The following is a 24,380-nucleotide window of genomic DNA, read 5'->3' as shown; positions in this document are numbered from 1 at the left end:
CTGGTTCAGAGACCTTCTATAATGGATGGCCTGGTTCAGAGACATCTGGCTATACCTCCTATAATGGATGGCCTGGTTCAGAGACCTTCTATAATGGATGGCCTGGTTCAGAGACATCTGGCTATACCTCCTATAATGGATGGCCTGGTTCAGAGACATCTGGCTATACCTCCTATAATGGATGGCCCGGTTCAGAGACATCTGGCTATACCTCCTATAATGGATGGCCTGGTTCAGAGACATCTGGCTATACCTCCTATAATGGATGGCCTGGTTCAGAGATATCCTACAATGGATGGCCTGGTTCAGAGACATCTGGCTATACCCTATAATGGATGGCCTGGTTCAGAGACATCTGGCTATACCTCCCTATAATGGATGGCCTGGTTCAGAGACATCTGGCTATACCTCCTATAATGGATGGCCTGGTTCAGAGACATCCGGCTATACCTCCTATAATGGATGGCCTGGTTCTGGAAGGCCTGGATGGCTATGCCCCCTATAAAGCAGTTCTAAATAAAAGTCAACCCATCGTTTCACATCGTGTGCATGCTGCAGGGCCTTAGCAGGAGGTGTGGCTTAAAAAGGGGGTCAGGACCTGCAACCAATGCTGATGAAGTAGTTCATAGCATAGTCCTTCATCCAACATCACTAGAAAAACCTGTATGTGAGAATTGAATACAGCTCCCCCCCAACGCGTTTTGCCTTCATTTTAGGAAACCTATGATAAAGCCATGGGGCAAGACGCGTTGGGGGTCGGCCTGGTTGGAGCCTGGGCTGAGGGGGAGGTCTTAGAGGGGAAGCTCAGGGCATTGAGGGCTGTCCCTTACCTGACCCCCTTCTTCATCCTCCTCCTACTTCAGAAATGGCTAGACCTGCTTTATCCTCCTTATTCAGAGAGATAGTGTTCCCTGCTTCAATCCGGACGAGGTGCGACCTGCTTCATCCATCTCATCCAAAAGGAAGTGCGGTCAGCTTTATCCTCCTCATCCAAAGAAAGTGCGGCCTGCATCATCCTTCTCATTCAGAGAGCTACAGTTTCCTGCTCTATGCTCCTCATCCAAAGATGGTACAACCTGCTTCATCCTTCTCATTTAGAGATAGTGCACCCTACTTCACCCCCTTTATCCAGAGATAGTGTGGTCTGCTTCATCCCCTCATCCAGAGATAGTGTGGTGTGCTTCATCCGCCTCATCCAGAGATAGTGTGGTCTGCTTCGTCCTCCTCATCCATAGATAGTGCGGTGTGCTTCATCCACCTCATCCATAGATAAAGCACACCGCACTATCCGCTTCATCCAAATATAGTGCAGTCTGCTTCATCCTCCTCATCCAGAGATAGTGTGGTCTGCTTCATCTTCCTCATCCAGAGATAGTGCGGTGTGCTTCATCTCCTTCATCCAGAGAAAGTGTGCTTAATCCGTCTCATCCAGAGATAGTGCGGTGTGCTTCATCCCCCATATCCAGAGATAGTGCAGCCTGCTTCATCCCCCTCATCCAGAGATAGTGTGGTGTGCTTCATCCGCCTCATCCAGAGATGGTGTTGTGTGCTTCATCCTCCTCACCCAGAGATAGTGTGGTGTGCTTCATCTCCCTCATCCAGAGATAGTGTGGTGTGCGTCATCTCCCTCATCCAGAGATAGTGTGGTGTGCTTCATCCCATCATCCAGAGATAGTGCGGCCTGCTTCATCCACCTCATCCAGAGATAGTGTGGTGTGCTTCATCCCATTATCCAGAGATAGTGCGGTCTTTATCCAGAGATAGTGCGGTCTGCTTTATCCACCTCACCCAGAGGAAGTTCAATCTGCTTTATCCTCCTTATCCAGAGCTAGTGTGGCTTCTTTATCCTCATCATCCATAAAAAGTGTGGCCTGCTTCATCTTCATCATCCAGAGAGAGTATAACCTCCATCATCCTCCTCATGCTGAAATAGTCTGGCTCGCTTCATCCTCCGCATCCACAGATAGCATGCCTTGCTTAGCCAGCATGTAATCATTGTTTGTCTAGTGTCTGCTCTACCTCCGGGGTGTTTACGTACTTTGTTTATCATCACTGTCACTTTTTATGTTTATACATTACGCTATGTGGTTACTCTTCATTCATTGTACGAGACAAATTACTTCACAGCCCTTTGTGGCCGTTCTGAATTCATTATCTCACTTTAGGATTTTTATTTGTATGTGCCCCGGCCTGGGGCAATAGATATCGTTTTCCACAGGTGGTGTTGGCCTGCTTCATCCTCCTCTTCCAGAGACAGCAGAGATAGTATGGGATGCTTCATCCTCCTCTTCCAGAGACAGCAGAGACAGTATGGGATGCTTCATCCTCCTCTTCCAGAGACAGCAGAGATAGTATGGGATGCTTCATCCTCCTCTTCCAGAGACAGCAGAGATAGTATGAGATGCTTCATCCTCCTCTTCCAGAGACAGCAGAGATAGTATGGGATGCTTCATCCTCCTCTTCCAGAGACAGCAGAGATAGTATGGCCTGCTTCATCCTCCTCTTCCAGAGACAGCAGAGATAGTATGGGATGCTTCATCCTCCTCTTCCAGAGACAGCAGAGATAGTATGGCCTGCTTCATCCTCCTCTTCCAGAGACAGCAGAGACAGTATGGGATGCTTCATCCTCCTCTTCCAGAGACAGCAGAGATAGTATGGCCTGCTTCATCCTCCTCTTCCAGAGACAGCAGAGATAGTATGGGATGCTTCATCCTCCTCTTCCAGAGACAGCAGAGATAGTATGGCCTGCTTCATCCTCCTCTTCCAGAGACAGCAGAGATAGTATGGGATGCTTCATCCTCCTCTTCCAGAGACAGCAGAGATAGTATGGCCTGCTTCATCCTCCTCTTCCAGAGACAGCAGAGATAGTATGGGATGCTTCATCCTCCTCTTCCAGAGACAGCAGAGATAGTATGGGATGCTTCATCCTCCTCTTCCAGAGACAGCAGAGATAGTATGGGATGCTTCATCCTCCTCTTCCAGAGACAGCAGAGATAGTATGGGATGCTTCATCCTCCTCTTCCAGAGACAGCAGAGATAGTATGGGATGCTTCATCCTCCTCTTCCAGAGACAGCAGAGATAGTATGGGATGCTTCATCCTCCTCTTCCAGAGACAGCAGAGATAGTATGGCCTGCTTCATCCTCCTCTTCCAGAGACAGCAGAGATAGTATGGGATGCTTCATCCTCCTCTTCCAGAGACAGCAGAGATAGTATGGGATGCTTCATCCTCCTCTTCCAGAGACAGCAGAGATAGTATGGGATGCTTCATCCTCCTCTTCCAGAGACAGCAGAGATAGTATGGGATGCTTCATCCTCCTCTTCCAGAGACAGCAGAGATAGTATGGGATGCTTCATCCTCCTCTTCCAGAGACAGCAGAGATAGTATGGGATGCTTCATCCTCCTCTGCCAGAGACAGCAGAGATAGTATGGGATGCTTCATCCTCCTCTTCCAGAGACAGCAGAGATAGTATGGCCTGCTTCATCCTTCTCTGCCAGAGACAGCTGAGATAGTATGGGATGCTTCATCCTCCTCTTCCAGAGACAGCAGAGATAGTATGGTCTGCTTCATCCTCCTCTTCCAGAGACAGCAGAGATAGTATGGGATGCTTCATCCTCCTCTTCCAGAGACAGCAGAGATAGTATGGGATGCTTCATCCTCCTCTTCCAGAGACAGCAGAGATAGTATGGGATGCTTCATCCTCCTCTGCCAGAGACAGCAGAGATAGTATGAGATGCTTCATCCTCCTCTTCCAGAGACAGCAGAGATAGTATGGGATGCTTCATCCTCCTCTTCCAGAGACAGCAGAGATAGTATGGGATGCTTCATCCTCCTCTTCCAGAGACAGCAGAGATAGTATGGGATGCTTCATCCTCCTCTGCCAGAGACAGCAGAGATAGTATGGGATGCTTCATCCTCCTCTTCCAGAGACAGCAGAGATAGTATGGCCTGCTTCATCCTTCTCTGCCAGAGACAGCTGAGATAGTATGGGATGCTTCATCCTCCTCTTCCAGAGACAGCAGAGATAGTATGGTCTGCTTCATCCTCCTCTTCCAGAGACAGCAGAGATAGTATGGGATGCTTCATCCTCCTCTTCCAGAGACAGCAGAGATAGTATGGGATGCTTCATCCTCCTCTTCCAGAGACAGCAGAGATAGTATGGGATGCTTCATCCTCCTCTGCCAGAGACAGCAGAGATAGTATGAGATGCTTCATCCTCCTCTTCCAGAGACAGCAGAGATAGTATGGCCTGCTTCATCCTTCTCTGCCAGAGACAGCTGAGATAGTATGGGATGCTTCATCCTCCTCTTCCAGAGACAGCAGAGATAGTATAGGATGCTTGATCCTCCTCTGCCAGAGACAGCAGAGATAGTATGGGATGCTTGATCCTCCTCATTCAGAAATATGTCTCTAGTGAATGGATAGGCTGCACTCTCAGTGATGTCACCGCTCTCTAGTGAAGGGATAGGCTGCATTCTCAGTGATGTCACCGCTCTCTAGTGATTGGATAGGCTGCATTCTTAATGATGTCACCGCTCTCTAGTGATTGGATAGGCTGCATTCTCAGTGATGTCACCGCTCTCTAGTGAATGGATAGGCTGCATTCTCAGTGATGTCATCGCTCTCTAGTGATTGGATAGGCTGCATTCTCAGTGATGTCACCGCTCTCTAGTGATTGGATAGGCTGCATTCTCTGTGATGTCACCGCTCTCTAGTGATTGGATAGGCTGCATTCTCAGTGATGTCACCGCTCTCTAGTGATTGGATAGGCTGCATTCTCAGTGATGTCACCGCACTCTAGTGAATGGATAGGCTGCATTCTCAGTGATGTCACCGCTCTCTAGTAAAGGGATAGGCTGCATTCTCAGTGATGTCACCGCTCTCTAGTGATTGGATAGGCTGCATTCTCAGTGATGTCACCGGTCTCTAGTGAAGGGATAGGCTGTATTCTCAGTGATGTCATCGCTCTCTAGTGAATGTATAGGCTGCATTCTCAGTGATGTCACCGCTCTCTAGTGATTGGATAGGCTGCATTCTCAGTGATGTCACCGGTCTCTAGTGAAGGGATAGGCTGTATTCTCAGTGATGTCACCGCACTCTAGTGAATGGATAGGCTGCATGCTCAGTGATGTCACCGCTCTCTAGTGAATGGATAGGCTGCATTCTCAGTGATGTCACCGCTCTCTAGTGAAGGGATAGGCTGTATTCTCAGTGATGTCATCGCTCTCTAGTGAATGTATAGGCTGCATTCTCAGTGATGTCACCGCTCTCTAGTGATTGGATAGGCTGCATTCTCAGTGATGTCACCGGTCTCTAGTGAAGGGATAGGCTGTATTCTCAGTGATGTCACCGCACTCTAGTGAATGGATAGGCTGCATGCTCAGTGATGTCACCGCTCTCTAGTGAATGGATAGGCTGCATTCTCAGTGATGTCACCGCTCTCTAGTGAATGGATAGGCTGCATTCTCAGTGATGTCACCGCTCTCTAGTGAATGGATAGGCTGCATTCTCAGTGATGTCACCGCACTCTAGTGAATGGATAGGCTGCATGCTCAGTGATGTCACCGCTCTTTAGTGAGAGGATAGGCTGCATTCTCAGTGATGTCACCGATTTGAAAAAATGGATAGGCTGCATTCTCAGTGATGTCATTGGTCTCTAGTGAATAGATAGGCTGCATTACATTCTCCATGGTGATAGAGCTCTTAGCTTTAATGTTTTGTTGTATTTGTATCTTCCATGTTTCTGTCTATCGTTGTATATTTTGACACACATTGATTTGGTCCTACTGTAGCCCCTCCACTCCCAGTCCCACTAGGCTTATTATTACGTAGACCAGTGCTTCTCGACGCCAGTCCTCAAGGCTGCCGCAACTGGTCACGTTTTCAGGCTTCCCATTATTTTGCACAGGTGATTTGATCACATTGCCGCAGCCGTTTCATCTGAAGGGAAATTCTGAAAACATGACATGTTGGGGCGCCTTGAGGACTGGAGTTGAGAAACACCGACGTAGACCAACCAACTGGGGATCATGTGACTTTGATTTTGAATGTTTTTTTAAACTGCATGAGAAGCATCATTTGTATCAGTGGCAGCTGGTGCTCAAAATTTTTTGGGGGGCGCAAACGAAAAAAAAAGAAAAAAATTGCAGCCTCACTGTACCCATCAAATGCAGCCAGTGTGCCATCAATTGTCACCACTGTGCCATGCCATCAAATGCAGCCACTGTGCCATGCCATCAAACGCAGCCACTGTGCCATCAATTATCACCACTATGCCATGCCATCAAATGCAGTCACTAGGCCATCAATTCGCACCACTGTGCCATCAAACGCAGTCACTGTGCCATGCCATCAAACGCAGCCACTGTGCCATCAATTGTCACCACTGTGCCATGTTATGAAACGCAGCCACTGTGCCATCAATTATCACCACTGTGCCATGCCATCAAATGCAGTCACTATGCCATCAATTCGCACCACTGTGCCATGCCATCAAATGCAGTCACTGTGCCATGCCATCAAACGCAGCCACTGTGCCATGCCATCAAACGCAGTCACTGTGCCATGCCATCAAATGCAGCCACTGTGCCATCAATTGTCACCACTGTGCCATGCCATAAAACACAGCCACTGTGCCCCTTAATTGTCGCCACTGTGCCAATTGTCACCACTGTGCCCTTTAATTGTAGCCACTGTGCCCATTGTCACCACTGTGCCCATTGTTGCCACTGTGCATGTCACTGTGCCCTTTAATTGTTGCCACTGTGCCCATTGTCACCACTGTGCCCATTGATGTCACTGTGCCCTTGGTCGCCACTGTGCCCATTGATGCCACTGTGCCCTTTGTCGCCACTGTGCCCATTGATGCCACTGTGCCCTTTGTCGCCTCTGTGCCCTGTAAAATGCACTTACCTTTCTCCCTCCACGTCCCTCGATGTCTTCTCCCACCTTGGTGACGCTTCAGCCAATCAGGTTACCGATAACCATAATCGGTGAACCTGATTGGCTGAGACGACCGTCAGTCTTATCCAAGGAACGCACCCCCAGTACGTTCCGAGGATAAGCTTCCGGGAGAGCCGCTGGCTCTGATAGGCACTTCCGGCACAGCCAACCAGCTGCCGTTATTCAGGTGGTCGGCGCTCAAGTTCCGGCCACCTGAATAGACCAGCGGCAGCTGGCAACAATAACATACATTCATGCAATGCATAAATGTATGTTATTTCAGTGGCGGTGCGGAGCCACCAGAGGGGGCGGCGCTCCAGCACCCTCTATAGACAGACCGCCACAGATTTGTATGGAAAAAACCTGGACAGAACTACATTGGGTCGCACTTTTTTGTCTTCTTTATGTACAGTTTTGCAGTAAGTCAGGTAGCCGCCATATTTTCCATACGGAGTGGGTCTCATTGGGTCTAATACTTCCATATAACATCTGAGATTGAAGTCGCCGGTCTCGGTATACACCCGCTATGTCAGCCAATATAGGGAGCACAATCTGATATCACTGCACTCCATGCAGCTCAGTAGAGAGTTAATCAGAAGGACGGTCTCAGTGTGCCCGGCTAATAAAAGCCCATTATTTGCTCTGAGTAATCTTGTCTGGCAAGCGGCCCAAAGCGTTTACCAGACTAAATACAGCATTGTTCTCAAAATATACCCTGTTTGGGTCACACGCTGCTGGTAATGCCTCCAAAACCGACAGTCCCTGGTCTGCCTCTGTGTCCAAAATCCCAATTCTGTGAGACCGTCCTTGGGGCCAAAGAGACCCCCCCCCCCCCCGTCATCCATCTATGACAGAATTCCTCAGCGCCCCATCTACAAGTACTGGGTAAATAAACAGCGTTAGTTCATTCAAAATGTTCATTTAGGAAGGGAGCTCAGGCAAGAGACACAGCGAAGCCAGATGATTTTGTTGAACATATTTTTGAAGAGGACTTCATAAAAAAAAAAAAAAAACAGCAAAAACGTAAAAAGTACCCTCATTCATATGCAGGTGTCAGGAAAAACGTCTGCAGAGTACAGCTGCCGTCCCCCGGTGCATTGCCTGTGTGCAGGCATCAAGGACGCTCAGAATGGCCACAGACGCTTCTGCAAATGCGCAAGCGCGTGTGCATGAGCGCCTGTGCGCCCACCTGTCACCAGAGCTGGCACCAGTCGGCTTATTTAAACACAGCTGACTTATTGCTGCTTGGTCTACAGCCTTTACCTGTGTGCAGGGCTTTTTCCCCCAGAAAATAGGTGCAGGAACACCCTACTTCTGAGTCACCTGTTGTGTCCACCCCCTACTCACCTCCAAGCACCATTCCTTGGTTCCACTCCCTACCCACCTCTGAGCACCATTCCTTGGTTCCACCCCCTACCCACCTCCGAGCACCATTCCTTGGTTCCACCCCTTTCCCACCTCTGAGCACCAATCCTTGGTTCCACCCCCACCCACCTCCGAGCACCATTCCTTGGTTCCGCCCCCTACCCACCTCCAAGCACCATTCCTTGGTTCCACCCCCTACTCACCTCTGAGCACCATTTCTTGGTTCCACCCCCTACACACCTCCGAGCACCATTCCTTGATTCCACCCCCTACCCACCTCGGAGCACCATTCCTTGGTTCTACCCCCTACCCACCTCCGAACACCATTCCTTGGTTCCACCCCCTACCCACCTCCGAGCACCATTCCTTGGTTCCACCCCCTACCCACCTCCGAGCACCATTCCTTGGTTCCACCCCTACCCACCTCCGAGCACCATTCCTTGGTTCCACTCCCTACCCACCTCTGAGCACCATTCCTTGGTTCCACCCCTACCCACCTCCGAGCACCATTCCTTGGTTCCACCCCCTACCCACCTACGAGCACCATTCCTTGGTTCCACCCCCTACCCACCTCCGAGCACCATTCCTTGGTTCCACCCCCTACCCACCTCCGAGCACCATTCCTTGGTTCCACCCCATACCCACCTCTGAGCACCATTTCTTGGTTCCACCCCCTACACACCTCCGAGCACCATTATTTGGTTCCACTCCCTACCCACCTCCAAGCACCATTACTTGGTTCCACCCCCTACCCACCTCTCAGTAATGGATACAGAACAAAGTATCAATTTGTGGTGCTAAGTAATTTGTTAATAATAGGAAGTAAAAAAGATCCCCTGTAGCCAGCAACAATGGAGCTCCCCCAGCAACAATAGACTATGAACAGCTAGCAACAATAGACCCCTCCCTCAACAGTTGATGTCTCCCAGCAACCATTGTCTCCTAGCAGCATAACAGCTCCCACCTCCCCAGCAACAATAGATCCACTATTAGCGACAACTGACCTCCCCAGTAACAATAGACCCTCCCCCTGTATAAATAGATCCCCTCCAGCAACAATAGATCCCCCAGCAGCCAGCATTAATAGACCCTCCAGTAAACCCCAGCACCCCTTGCCATTACATACATTCAGAGCTGGAGGTGCAGGAACTGCGTTCCCCCACGTTCCTGTTGAAAAAAAGACCTGCCTGTGTGACTCCTGATACCTTTCCGGCTTACTCCCTGACTACGCTCCTGCCTGATGTTTTGTAACTGATCTGCCTGTCTGTTGCCAAAAGCCTGCCTGTGACCTGACTACGCTCCTGCCAGTGCCCCATCTACAAGTTCTGGGTAAATAAACAGCGTTGGTTAATTCAAAATGTTCATTTAGGAAGGGAGCTCAGGCAAGAGACACAGCAAAACCAGATGATTTTGTTGAACATATTTTTGAAGAGGACTTCATAAAAAAAAAAAACAGCAAAAACATAAAAAGTACCCTCATTCATATGCAGGTGTCAGGAAAGACATCTGCAGAGTACAGCTGCCGTCCCCCGGTCCATTGCCTGTGTGCAGGCGCCAACCAAGGACGCTAAGAATGGCCACAAACGCTTCTGCAAATGCGCATGTGCGTGCATGTGCGCAAGCGCTTGTGCATGAGCACCCGTGTACCCACCTGTCATCAGAGCTGGCGCCAGTCGGCTTATTTAAAGACAGTTGACTTATTGCTGCTTGGTCTACAGCGTTTACTTGTGTGCAAGGCTTTTTTTCCCAGAAAATAGGTGCAGGAACACCCTACTTCCGAGTCACCTGTTGTGTCCACCCCCTACCCACCTCTGAGCACCATTCCTTGGTTCCACCCCCTACCCACCTCCGAGCACCATTCCTTGGTTCCACTTCCTACCCACCTCCGAGCACCATTCCTTGGTTCCACCCCCTACCCACCTCCGAGCACCATTGCTTGGTTCCACCCCCTACCCACCTCCGAGCACCATTCCTTGGTTCCACCCCCTACCCACCTCCGAGCACCATTCCTTGGTTACACCCCCTACCCACCTCCGAGCACCATTCCTTGGTTCCACCCCCTACCTACCTCCAAGCACCATTCCCTGGTTCCACACCCTACCCACCTCCATGCACCATTCCTTGGTTCCACCCCCTACCCACCTCTGAGCACCATTTCTTGGTTCCACCCCCTAAACACCTCCGAGCACCATTACTTGGTTCCACCCCCTACCCACCTCTCAGTAATGGATACAGAACAAAGTATCAATTTGTGGTGCTAAGTAATTTGTTAATGATAGGAAGTAAAATAGATCCCCTGTAGCCAGCAACAATGGAGCTCCCCCAGCAACAATAGACTTTGAACAGCTAGCAACAATAGACCCCTCCCTCAACAGTTGATGTCTCCCAGCAACCATTGTCTCCTAGTAGCATAAGAGCGCCCCCCCCAAGCAACAATAGATCCACTATTAGCGACAACTGACCTCCCCAGTAACAATAGACCCTCCCCCTGTATACATAGATCCCCTCCAGCAACAATAGATCCCCCAGCAGCCAGCATTAATAGACCCTCCAGTAAACCCCAGCACCCCTTGCCATTACATACATTCAGAGCTGGAGGTGCAGGAACTGCGTTCACCCACGTTCCTGTTGAAAAAAAGACCTGCCTGTGTGACTCCTGATACCTTTCCGGCTTACTCCCTGACTACGCTCCTGCCTGATGTTTTGTAACTGATCTGCCTATCTGTTGCCAAAAGCCTGCCTGTGACCTGACTACGCTCCTGCCAGCTGTTATACCTGATCCGCCTGTCTGTTGTCTACCCGGCTCGTCTGACCCTGCTTCTTGCTGTGCATCCCAGCCGGCCATCTGCCAAGTCTGCCAGCCTATCTGCCACCTCACCCACCTCCTACCAGCCAAGTCCGGCTTCCTGCCTGTGAGTTCCTGGCTACTACCTGCACAGACTTCAGGACTGATCCTAGGCACTCTTACCCTACCATGCTCCAGCGCCAGCTGTCTTACCATCAGCGGCCCTCGAGCCGGAGCCGGACGAGAGGCCTTCCTCCACACGTCAGGCTCACCCACCAGGTACGTGACAGCAGGATATAATGCTTATTTTGTCTATGGGGTGCTGTCATATATAAAAAATACCTCAATCCAGGCCATTTGGGTCTGCCAGACTTCCCTACCCAAGTTGCGGTAGATGTCCAATCCCCCAACGCAGATATAGCAGGTAGGTTCCAAGCAAAAGCCTAGTTAGTAAACAAGCCAAAGGTCAGTAACAAGTGGTTGCAGGTTGGGATTAAGCAGAAGCGTACTTGGAGGAACAAGCTAAAGGTCAGTAACGAGTGGTAGCGAACATATGGACGGCAGCAGGAGTGATCAAAGCAAGATATGGGCTGGAGTGAGCACAATAATCTGGCAAACAGGAAGTGCAGAGACGTGGCTTAAATCAGAAAGTTCATGGGAGGAGCAAGGGGTTCAAAGAGAAATTAGGTTCAAGGCAGAACCATTTAAGGATTTTGTAGAGGAACCAATCCCGCAAGCAGCTCAGCAAGAAGAGACATTGGCAGACACAGAAGGGATGCAAGCTCAGACCTGGGTCCTGAGACATATACAATTCAGGCAGAGTGGTCACTGGCAGATTTATTTTTTTTGGGTCAGCCTAGAGTTGGACTTTACCATAATTTTTCACATAAATTTGGAAGGTGAACAGGTGTTCCCAATTAAGGGGGTGTCATAACTTTTCAAACAAAGGGCCAGTTTTTTGTCCTTCAGACTTGAGGAGAGCCGGATTGTGGCCAGCAGGGGCAGAAAATGTTACGCGCATGAGTGAGAATAAATATGGCCTATAGGAGTAGTAGTACTGTCACTATTAGTAGGAGGAATAGTATCCCCTCATTGGTATCAGTAGAAGAAATAGTGCCCCATTGTTGGTGTCAATGGGAGGGATAGTGCCTCATATCAGTGGGAGGAATAGGGCTCCAAGGGCCAGATAAATGCTAGCAAAGGGCCACATCTTTGGAGACCGCTGCCCTAAACTATGCCTACAATTGAGGATTTCCCCATCACTTTCTGTCTTGTGACAAATGGCCAAAAGGACAATTAGAGAGCATTTATCTCCCCTGTAGGAGCACAGACAGAGAACCCAACAAGTTTGGGTAGACCAGGGGGTCGACAAATTAATATGGAATTCAGGAGCCAGTTTGTCCAATCCAGGAGCCCTGCTCTATGGACAATAACTAGAGGACACTTTCAAAAGTTAGGCAATAGCTGTAATTTTTAAGGAGCATAGGTTACCTGGCTCCTGGATTTTGTCCAACCCTGATTTAGAGGCTATGTTCATGCTGTAACACCACTCAATAATGGTATCCGGAAAATAATTCGAAGGTTTTCCACATCTTGTATGGTTTGACACACATCATTGGGAACTAAGACCTCAATTGTGCAGCCTCCGGAGCTCACACCTTGGACATGAGTGATTTTAAAACAGTCACTTGGCTTATGACTGCCAATGCCAAGCAAGAAACAGTTGGCCGTAGGCCGTCTAGTTCCATATACATATTGATTTGCTATGCACCATTGTTTATCCAAATGGATGCAGCCTAAGGTCTTCAGGCCATTCTTGATGCTGCATATGGCAGCTTTCAGAAACAACGGACACCTTTCAGCATGAACTACAGTCGCTATGGCCTACTTGGCCGGGGCGTGCATGCCACGCGGTGTTCCTGGTTCCAGAGCCATGTTGGTCCGGAGCATCTGAACCAGCGATGGGGATCCAGAGAGTGAGTGGGTTCCCTCTTTTGAAGATCCCAAGCTGTGTTGCTGTACGGTGGGGAGTCGGTCTGAGGCGCGCCATTGAGAGGCTGGCATCCAATAGGGCATGGACGAGACCACCGGGGATCACAGGTAGCCGGACACTGCGGGACTGATCACCTGTCAGTCGGTATCTGGGCGACAAGTTGAAGGAGATCCAGACCTAACTCAACCAAGGACGCAAATCTCCAAGAATTCAACCCAAAGGGGACCTGTGGGAGAGGTATCTTCTGAGGCTCAATGAGAGGGGTCTGTGGCAGAGACTTTCTCCCAAATTCAAGTTCGCCAAGGAGGGTCTGTGGCAGAGACTTATTCCTTCAATTGTCCGAGTGATACTCCGGCTGCCAGGTTAGTGAGAGAGGCCTGTCCGGGTTCCCCATGAACCTACTCCGGCAGGAGTGGTGCAGAGAAGTGTTGCGTTTGGGAGCAGGACTGTTTCCTATCATTATGCCTGAATCTGCTATTCTTTCTCCTTTCAACTCACTTTCCTCACCACAAGTTTTACTGTTTTTACCCGGCTGGGTAATAGAGAGCACAGCAAAAGAGCACCTGTCCTGAACATTCCTTTACTTCTGTTTATACACATACGCATCACTCGCCCCTAGAGAATTTAGAGGAGCCACGAGGCAACACGCAGCCCAAAAATCTAGCAGCTCCAATGGGGGTAATGTTACAAGAATATTGTGAAAAGGTGGAATATTCTAGGCTCAAAGTGTCCCACTCTAATCAGCTAATTAAGCCATAACAAATGCAAAGGGTTCCTGAGCCTTTAAATGGTCTCTCAGTCTGGTTCAGTAGGAATCACAATCATGGGAAAGACTGCTGACCTGACAGTTGTGCAGAAAACCATCATTGACACCCTCCATAAGGAGGGAAAGGATCAAAAAGGTAGTTGCAAAAGAAGTTGGATGTTCCCAAAGTGCTGTACCAAAGCACATTAATAGAGAGTTCTATGGAAGGGAAACGTTTGGAAGAACAAGGTGCACAAACAGCAGGGATGAGCGCAGCCTGGAGAGGATTGTCAGGAAAAGGCCATTCAGAAGTGTTGGGGACTTTCACAAGGAGTGGACTGAGGCTGGAGTCAGTGCATCAAGAGCCACCACACACAGACAGATCCTGGACATGGCCTTTAAATGTTGCATTCCTCTTGTCAAGCCTCCTGAACAACAAACGTCAGAAATTTCTTACCTGGGCTAAAGAAAAACACACCTGGTCTGGTGCTTTGGGGTCCAAAGTCCTCTTTTCTGATGATCTCATTTGGAAACCAAGGAGCCGGAGTATGGAGGAAGAATGGAGGAAACCAAGGAGCCGGAGTATGGAGGAGAAATGGAGTAAACCAATGAGCCGGAGTTTGGAGGAAGAATGGAGGAAACCAAGGAGCCGGAGTATGGAGGAAACCAAGGAGCCGGAGTATGGAGGAAGAATGGAGGAAACCAAGGAGCCGGAGTATGGAGGAAGAATGGAGGAAACCAAGGAGCCGGAGTATGGAGGAAGAATGGAGGAAACCAAGGAGCCGGAGTATGGAGGAAGAATGGAGGAAACCAAGGAGCCAGAGTATGGAGGAGGAATGGAGGAAACCAAGGAGCCGGAGTATGGAGGAAGAATGGAGGAAACCAAGGAGCCGGAGTATGGAGGAAACCAAGGAGCCGGAGGAAACCAAGGAGTCGGAGTATGGAGGAAGAATGGAGGAAACCAAGGAGCCGGAGTATGGAAGAAGAATGGAGGAAACCAAGGAGCCGGAGTATGGAGGAAGAATGGAGGAAACCAAGGAGCCGGAGTATGGAGGATGAATGGAGGAAACCAAGGAGCCGGAGTATGGAGGAGGAATGGAGGAAACCAAGGAGCCGGAGTCTGGAGGAAGAATGGAGGAAACCAAGGAGCCGGAGTATGGAGGAAGAATGGAGGAAACCAAGGAGCCGGAGTATGGAGGAGGAATGGAGGAAACCAAGGAGCCAGAGTATGGAGGAAGAATGGAGAGGCACACACTGCAAGATGCTTGAAGTCCAGTGTGAAGTTTCCACAGTCTGTGATGATTTGGGGAGCCGTGTCATCTGCTGGTGTTGGTCCTCTGTGCTTCATTAAGTCCGGGGTCACCGCAGCCGTCTACCAGGAGATTTTGGAGCACTTCATGCTTCCTTCCACAGACGAGCTCTATGGGGATGATGACTTCATTTTCCAGCAGGACTTGGCACCTCCCCCACACTGCCAAAACCACCAAAACCTGGTAGCATGACCGTGGGATTACTGTGCTTGATTGTTCAGCAAACTCGCCTGACCTAAACCCCATAGAGAATCTGTGGGGAATTGCCAAGAGAAAGATGAGAGACATGAGACCCAACAGTGCAGAAGAGCTGAAGGCCGCTATTGAAGCCTCCTGGTCTTCCATAACACCTCAGCAGTGCCACAGGCTGATCGCTTCCATGCCACACCGCATTGAGGGGCCCAAACCAAGTACTGAGGGGCCTAAACCAAGTATTGAGGGGCCCAAACCAAGTACTGAGGGGCCCAAACCAAGTACTGAGGGGCCCAAATTAAGTACATACGTTTACGCTTACTTACCTGAGCGAGCCCTCGAAAGTCCCGTGTCGTGAACATGCTGGCATCTCGGCCGGGCTTCTCGGCTCATTCATTGGATAGATTGATAGCAGCACAGCCATTGGCTCCCGCTGCTGTCAATCAAATCAATGATGCAGCGCGCCGGGGGGGGGGGGGGGGATCAGGGCCGAGTGATACAGTCGGCAGCTATGGCCACTGACTGTATCCCACAAGAGAGCACTTCCCAGAAGGGGGTTAGCTCTTGCAGGGAGGAGCGGAGACAGCTGCCGTGGGACCCCAGAAGACGAGGATCGGGGCCACTCTGTGCAAAACAAACTGCACAGTGGAGGTAAGAGTGGTATGTTTGTTATTAAAAAAAAAAAAAAAAAAGGAACCTTTACAACCCCTTTAATGTACAGTACAAAGAAGACTGAGAGGCTTCGATAGGCGAGGCGAGATATAGAATGTCTCTTCTGTAATAAAATACCTCCTTTCTGACACTGGACTCAGTTCTGCTCTCAGAAAAAGAGTGCTAACTGCAGGGGCCCCTCACAGGATAACTTCCAAAGGGCCACATGCCCTGAAGCTCAGGCTGGGCACCAGGCCCTTACAGAGAACCTTCTGGCGATTACCCCCCACAGGGATAGCAGTGAGATGCTCAGAAATAAATGGTATAGAGCCGGAGTAGGCAACCCCCGGCACTGGTGCCACAAGCGGCACTCGAAGCCTCCTTTGCCGGCACTCGGTTCCCTCCCCATCACCAGAGCAGCGCAGGGAAGCGTCAGTGAGAGACGAATACATTCCGATCTCAGAGTTCCCCGCCCCTGCACTGAGGGGGGGGCACTGCACCCCCACACATTGTAAAACATGGGAAACGTTGTTTGGCTCTCCTACTTTTCTGTAGCCGCGATCGTCTTTTGTGATGGGGGAAGAGATTGGGGGCAGTTCTGCTAGTGGGGGGGGTTTGCCCCTTTTTGCGATTCGGCACTGCGTCGCTTTAACCGACAATTGCGCGGTCGTGCGACGTGGCTCCCAAACAAAATTAGCGTCCTTTTTTTCCCACAAATAGAGATTTCTTTTGGTGGTATTTGATCACCTCTGCGGTTTTTATTTTTTGCGCTATAAACAAAAATAGAGCGACAATTTTGAAAAATATACAATATTTTTTACTTTTTGCTATAATAAATATCCCCCAAAAACATATATAAAAATGTATTTTCCCTCAGACTGCAGACATACTACAGGAGATGATCAGAGACTGCAGACATAGTACAGGAGACGGTCAGAGACTGCAGACATGGTACAGGAGACGGTCAGAGACTGCAGACATGGTACAGGAGATGGTCAGAGACTGCAGACATGGTACAGGAGATGGTCAGAGACTGCAGACATAGTACAGGAGATGGTCAGAGACTGCAGACATGGTACAGGAGATGGTCAGAGACTGCAGACATACTACAGGAGATGATCAGAGACTGCAGACATAGTACAGGAGACGGTCAGAGACTGCAGACATGGTACAGGAGACGGTCAGAGACTGCAGACATGGTACAGGAGATGGTCAGAGATTGCAGACATGGTACAGGAGATGGTCAGAGACTGCAGACATAGTACAGGAGATGGTCAGAGACTGCAGACATAGTACAGGAGATGGTCAGAGACTGCAGATATACTACAGGAGATGGTCAGAGACTGCAGACATAGTACAGGAGATGGTCAGCGACTGCAGACATGATACAGGAGATGGTCAGAGACTGCAGACATAATACAGGAGATGGTCAGAGACTGCAGACATAGTACAGGAGATGGTCAGAGACTGCAGACATGATACAGGAGATGGTCAGAGACTGCAGACATAGTACAGGAGATGGTCAGAGACTGCAGACATGATACAGGAGATGGTCAGAGACTGCAGACATGATACAGGAGATGGTCAGAGACTGCAGACATGGTACAAGAGATGGTCAGAGACTGCAGACATAGTACAGGAGATGGTCAGAGACTGCAGACATAGTACAGGAGATGGTCAGAGACTGCAGGAGATAATCGGAGACTGCAGACATAGTACAGGAGATGGTCAGAGACTGCAGACATAGTACAGGAGATGGTCAGAGACTGCAGACATAGTACAGGAGATGGTCAGAGACTGCAGACATAGTACAGGAGATGGTCAGAGACTGCAGACATAATACAGGAGATGGTCAGAGACTGCAGACATACTACAGGAGATGTAAAAAAAAGCGGGGGGCCCTGCCACGAGTTTCTGAACTAAAAAAATGGCCCCTGGGGACTATCGAGCCCTTTACAGGTATAATGCCTGTACACCCCTGATGGTGGCCCTGGCCGCTGAGCAAGCAGAATCCATGGCGCAGAGACGCCTGTGTGAAAGGGGCCTGTGATATTGCGGAGAACATTCAGACACTAACTGACACTTTGTGGGAGCCACAGCTAATATAGTGATCAGCTGTGGTGGTCCATCCATTAGAGGTGCCCAGGCGCTGCCCCCTTTCTCTACTCCACCCCTCTATATGCATAATGGATAGATTCATGCATAGGCCAAAAAGAGATAAGACTCCCGATTGGCCGCAGAGGAGGAGGGAGGAAACAGAAGCCGCCGCCGTGGAGAGCAGGAGAACGGGAGTCCGCTGCCGAGCAAGGTAAGCCGCCGGTGATGATGTAAGTGCTACTGACCAACTGATGGGGGGGGGGGGTCTTATACTGTTTCCCGCCCCCCAAAAAATGCTTACACCAGCCGCCACTGGTGATCAGTGCTAAAAATATGCACTGTCACTGTACTAATGACACTAGCTGGGAAGGGGTTAAACATCTAGGGCGATCCAATGGTTAATTGTGTTCCTAGCAATTCCACCGCTTGATCGTTCTTATAGGCGGCGGGAGGGGACGTCCTCCCCCTCCCGCCGCCATCCGGTGCTTCTCCGGGCTCTCCCGTGCCATCGGGGGCCCAGAGAAAGAATCGGCCGGCGCCGGATGATGACCATAGAGATTTCCAGTGACTAGATGGTCACCAGTCATCTCTATGACCGTCGGAGGCCCGGGCGCGATGTAATGACGTCACGCCCGGGTACCCGGAAGTAAACAAAGTCAGCATGAGATCGGTGATTTTTATTTTCCCGATCTCATGCTTTCCAGCCTGGAGGAGAGATATGAGGTCTTATTGACCACCCCGCATCTCTCCATAAAGAGGACCTGTCACACACTATTCCTATTACAAGGGATGTTTACATTCCTTGTAATAGGAAGAAAAGTGATAAGAAAAAAAAATGAAAATGTAAAAAAAAAAAAAAAGTGTAAAAATAAAAATTAAGTAAAATAAAAAATAAAATATATTTTTTTTTAAACGCCCCTGTCCCCAGTAGCTCGCGCTCAAAAGCGAACACACATGTAAGTCCCGCCCACAAATCTAAACCCTGTTCAAACCACACATGTGAGATATCGCCGCGTGCGTCAGAGCGAAAGCAATAATTCTAGCACTAGACCTCCTCTGTAACTCTAAACTGGTAACCTGCAAAAAAAAAATCATCGCCTATGGAGATTTGGCGCCATTCCATGAGTGTGCGCAATATTTAAGAGGACCTGTCATGCTTTTTTCTATTACAAGGGATGTTTACATTCCTTGTAATAGGAATGAAAGTGACACAATTTTTTTTTTAAAGAACAGTGAATAAATTAAAAATAAAGGTCAAATAAATAAGATTTTTTTTTTTTTTTTTTAAACGAGCCTGGTCCCGCCGAGTTCGCACGCAGAAGCGAACGCATACGTGAGCAGCGCCCGCATATGAAAACGGTCTTTAAACTGCACATGTGAGGTATCGCCACGATCGCTAGAGCGAGAGCAATAATTCTAGCACTAGACCTCCTCTGTAACTCAAAACATGCAACTTGTAGAATTTTAAAGTGCAATGAGACGGTATAACGTTCAATGTAACAGTATAAAGTGCACTGAGACGGTATAACGTTCAATGTAAAACATAATTGTATAAAGTGCATTGAGACGGTATAACTTTCAATGTAACAGTATAAAGTGCAATAAGACGTACAAAGTGCAATGAGACGTATAAATTGCACCGTAACAGGATAAAGTGCAATGAGACGGTATAACGTTTAATGTAACAGGATAAAGTGCAATGAGACGGTATAACGTTCAATGTAACAGTATAAAGTGCAATGAGAAGGCATAACGTTCAATGTAACAGTATAAAGTGCAATGAGACGGTATAAAGTTCAATGTAACAGTATAAAGTGCAATGAGAGGGTATAACATTCAATGTAACCGGATAAAGTGCAATACGAAGGTATAACGTTCAATGTAACAGTATAAAGTGCAATGAGACGGTATAACGTTCAATGTAACAGTATAAAGTGCAATGTAACAGTATAAAGTGCAATGAGACGGTATAACGTTCAATGTAACAGTATAAAGTGCAATGAGACGGTATAACGTTCAATGTAACAGTATAAAGTGCAATGAGACGGTATAACGTTCAATGTAACAGTATAAAGTGCTGACAAACACCAAACAACACGTGAAACAGATCTGGGCTATTTAAAAACGTCCGGTCATTACTGGGGGCGGGAGGAGACAAGCCACACCCCCACTGCCCCCCCCCCCTTCAGACAAAAAATTATTCTGAGTCTATTTTAAGAAATTTGCGTATTTATCTTCCCGTCAGCGGAATTGTCAGCGCTGGGTTATCTGTAGAGATCGCCACGTTTCTGCCAATCAGCCCCCCTTTTCAGGTTTTCGTTCAGACCGGAGTTCCCCTTTAAAAATCCGATGACCTACATTACTGAGCATGCTCAGACGGCGTCACGCTTCGTAAACATTTTACACTTTAATAAATAAACTGCCTTACCTGGAGCCCGGCCGCAGAGCTGACGATCTAATCGATCTAATCACGAGCTCCAAAAAATAAAGATCGGTGAATTGTGGGAATGGATCGGCCGACCGCGAAACTTTACAGAAGCGTGGTTCTTCCTCCTCTGCGCTGCACTGAGCGTCTTCTCCCCAGCAGAGCTGACACTCTACAGTAGCACTGACCTCCAGCACTGGGGCTACTTTGCAATCAGTGATGTTGTTGTTTCTCAGTTCCTGATCCTCCTCCTCCTCCTCCTCCTCGCTCAGCTACTGGAATTAACCTTTTCAATGAAAAGAATTAGAAGAAAAAAAAGAAGCAGCCTTTTTCTGGGTGGCGATTGGTCATTTGACAGCTGAGCTCGCCATCTAGTGGATGCAATGTGCGGGGACCTCTCTCTGTGTAACCCCTTCCTGACCTGAACCTGCGGCGCGCGGGGGTCAGAGGGAAGTTCTCGTCGGGGAAGAAGGGATTCTGAGTAAACCCGGCGACGAGAATTTTGGAGTGTCGCCACCGAAGGATCGAACGGATGTTTTGTTACTTACTTTCTATTTATGATACGGAAACCACATGACGTTCATTTAGAGCGGCGAGCGGCTTTTCTCCACCGCGTTACATCAGAGGAACCCTCGCCATCGTCTCTGGGAACCTCTGCTAAAATGAATTACCGTATATACTCGAGTATAAGCCGACCCGAATATAAGCAGAGGCACCTAATTTTACCACAAAAAACTGGGAAAACTTATTGACTCGAGTATAAGCCTAGGGTGAGCTACTGTAAGTGGAAAAGAGGGTCAAAAGTGCCCATCTGCAGCCTCACTGTGCCCATTTGCCGCCTCACTGTGCCCATTTGCAGCTTCACTGTGCCCATTTGCAGCTTCACTGTGCCCATTTGCAGCCTCACTATGTCCATTTTCAGCCTCACTGTGCCCATTTGCAGCCTCACTGTGCCTATATATCTTTTGATATCAAAGGAGACAGGAACAACGAGCGCCCAGAGGCGATTTGATTTTCATGTGCTGCGCTATATAAGTTCTTCACTCACTCACTATATGCAGCCTCACTGTGCCCATTTGCAGCCACACTGTGCCCATTTGCAGCTTCACTGTGCCCATTTGCAGCCACACTGTGCCCATTTTCAGCTTCACTGTGCCAATTTTCAGCCTAACTATGCTCATTTGCAGCTTCACTGTGCAGATATGCAGCCTCACTAAGCCCATTTGCAGCCTCACTGTGCCCATTTGCAGCTTCCCGGTGCCCATTTGCAGCCTCACTGTGCCCATTTGCAGCTTCACTGTGTCCATTTGCAGCCTCACTGTGCCCATTTTCAGCTTCACTGTGCCAATTTTCAGCCTCACTATGCCCATTTTCAGCCTCACTGTGCCCATTTGCAGCCTAACTGTGCTCATTTGCAGCTTCACTGTGCCAATTTGTAGCTTCACTGTGCGCATATGCAGCCTCACTGTGCCCATTTTCAGCCTCACTGTGCCCATTTTCAGCTTCACTGTGCCTATTTTCAGCCTAACTGTGCTCATTTGCAGCTTCACTGTGCACATATGCAGCCTCACTGTGCCCATTTTTAGCCTCACTGTGCCCATAAGCAGCCTCACTGTGCCCATTTTCAGCCTCACTGTGCACATAAGCAGCCTCACCGTGCCCATTTTCAGCAGAGAAAGAAAATAACCGCTCAGTAGTCTTCAAAAACCTCCTCACTGTAACCAAACCATGGGTGCCGGCAATGCAATAGTGATGCAAAAATACGAAGGAAACTTGGACAGCCGCACTCCAAAAATGTTCTTTAAATTAAAATCGATCACAAAGTAAACATGCCACAGCAAAAAAATTGGAACAAAAGCTAACGTTTCGCACTGTAACTTTAGTGCTTAGTCATAGCTAATCATAGCTGGATGTTCCCAAAGCAGCCTCACTGTGCACATATGCAGCCTCACTGCGCCCATTTTCAGCCTCACTGTGCCCATAGGCAGCCTCACTGTGCCCATTTTCAGCCTCACTGTGCCCATAAGCAGCCTCGCCGTGCCCATTTTCAGCCTCACTGTGCCTATATGCTGCCTCACTGTGCCCATTTGCAGCCTCACTGTGCCCATTTGCAGCTTCCCTGCGCCCCATGGTTGCAGCCTCACTGTGCCCATTTGAAGCCTCACTGTGCCAATTTTCAGCCTCACTGTGCGCATATGGGCAGCACAGTGGTGCAGTGAGTAGCACTCTCACCTAGCAGTAAAAAGGGTCGCTGGTTCGAATCCCGACCACGACACCATCTGCCTGGAGTTTGCACGTTCTCCCTGTGCCTGCGTGGGTTTCCTCCGAGTACTCCGTTTCCTCCCACACTCCAAAGACATGCTGATAGGTTAATTAGCTTCTGCCTAAATTGGCCTCTAGTATATGATTGTGAGTTAGGGACCTTATATTGTAAGCTCCTTGAGGGTAGGGACTGATGTGAATGTACATTGTATATGTAAAGCGCTGCGTAATATGACGGCGCTATATAAGTACCTAAATAATAAATCACTGTGCCCATTTTCAGCCTCACTGTGCCCATAAGCAGCCTCACTGTGCCCATCTGCAGACTCACTGTGCCCATCTGCAGCCTCACTGTGCCCATCTGCAGACTCACTGTGCCTATATGCAGCTTCACTGTGCCCATTTGCAGCTTTATATATATATAAAATATATAAGGAACTAAAAAGAAAAAAAAGAAATAAAATAATATAAAAAAATAATATATTTTTTTATAAAAAAAAGGGGGGTTGCCATCCGGGCCCTGGGGACCTCTGAGCCCTTTAATAATTATAATAATATATATATATATATATATATATATATATATATATATATATATAGTGAACGTGAATGGCTTCCAGCGCCATTCAGCAATCACTTACGTAACCGACGTGAAATTTAAATTTCACGAGCGGGAAGCGCAGCTATACTTTAGCATTGGTTGCCCTTGCTATTAGCAGGAGCAACCTTGCGTTAAAGTTGCTGTACGGAAACTCCGTACCTTGCGTGCTCAGGGCCCGCACAACTTTTGTGAATCGGTGGTAGTATGCAATTTGCATACTATACGCCGATCACAATGGCCGCGCCCCCTAGCGGCCAACGCAAGAATGCAGCCTGAGATATGAAGGCATAAGGAGGCTTATGTCTGTCACATCCTAGGCTGCATTCGGTGTAACGAGGTTCCTGAATCAGGAGCACTCGTTACACCGGAGCAAGTAAGCACTTGCGCCGCGCAACCTATGGTTGCGCGGGCGCAAGTGCTTCTTGAATCTGGGCCATTACATGCAAAGCAAGATGGTTCAAGCCGTGATTTGTCATCATTGTGATGATTGTGTTACAGCTCAGGAAAACCCCAAATCCACAATCTCAGAATATTGGGAAAAGGTGGAATATTCTCGGCTCAGTGTGTCCCCCTCTAATCAGATAATTATTCCCATAACACCTGCAAAGGGTTCCTGAGCCAATGGTCTCTCAGCCTGGTTCAGTAGGAATCACAATCAGAGCCGCCATCAGGGGGGCACAGGCACTACACCTGTAAGGGGCCGGATGGTCCCCAGGGGCCCGGCTGGCCCCCCACCCATTGTTATTTTTTATTATTCTTTTTTTTTTTATTATTATTATTTTTTTTATTATTATTATTATTTTTGCATTACACCTGTAAGGGGTCTGATGGTCCCAAAGGGCCCGGCTGGCCCCCCTCCCATTGTTATTTTTTATTATTCTTTTTTTTTTGTATTATTCTTTTTGCATTATACCTGTAAGGGGCCTGATGTCCCCAGGGGCTCGGCTGGCCCCCCTCCCATTTTTTTGTTTTTATTATTCATTTTTGTTTTAGTATTATTTTTGCATTGCA

General features: G+C 48.7%; 1 protein-coding gene across 5 annotated transcripts in view; it reads right to left on the bottom strand.

Annotated features, from left to right (window-relative positions):
• The window catches only part of ARAP1 (ArfGAP with RhoGAP domain, ankyrin repeat and PH domain 1), a 279,811-nt gene extending 259,070 nt beyond the window's left edge, over positions 1-20,741 (bottom strand). For 3 of the 5 annotated variants that reach the window (XM_040339771.1, XM_040339774.1, XM_040339773.1), the window contains exon 1: positions 20,510-20,741. The gene's annotated coding sequence lies outside the window, so the exon portion shown is untranslated. The remainder of the gene's footprint in view (positions 1-20,509) is intronic. The other 2 variants (XM_040339775.1, XM_040339776.1) reach the window with 1 other exon arrangement.
• Between the last annotated feature and the right edge of the window lie 3,639 nt (positions 20,742-24,380).

This window comes from Rana temporaria, chromosome 2 (assembly GCF_905171775.1).
Source record: "Rana temporaria chromosome 2, aRanTem1.1, whole genome shotgun sequence".
In the NCBI taxonomy this organism is placed as follows: Eukaryota; Metazoa; Chordata; class Amphibia; order Anura; family Ranidae; genus Rana; species Rana temporaria.
This window is presented reverse-complemented; position numbering and strand designations above follow the sequence as displayed.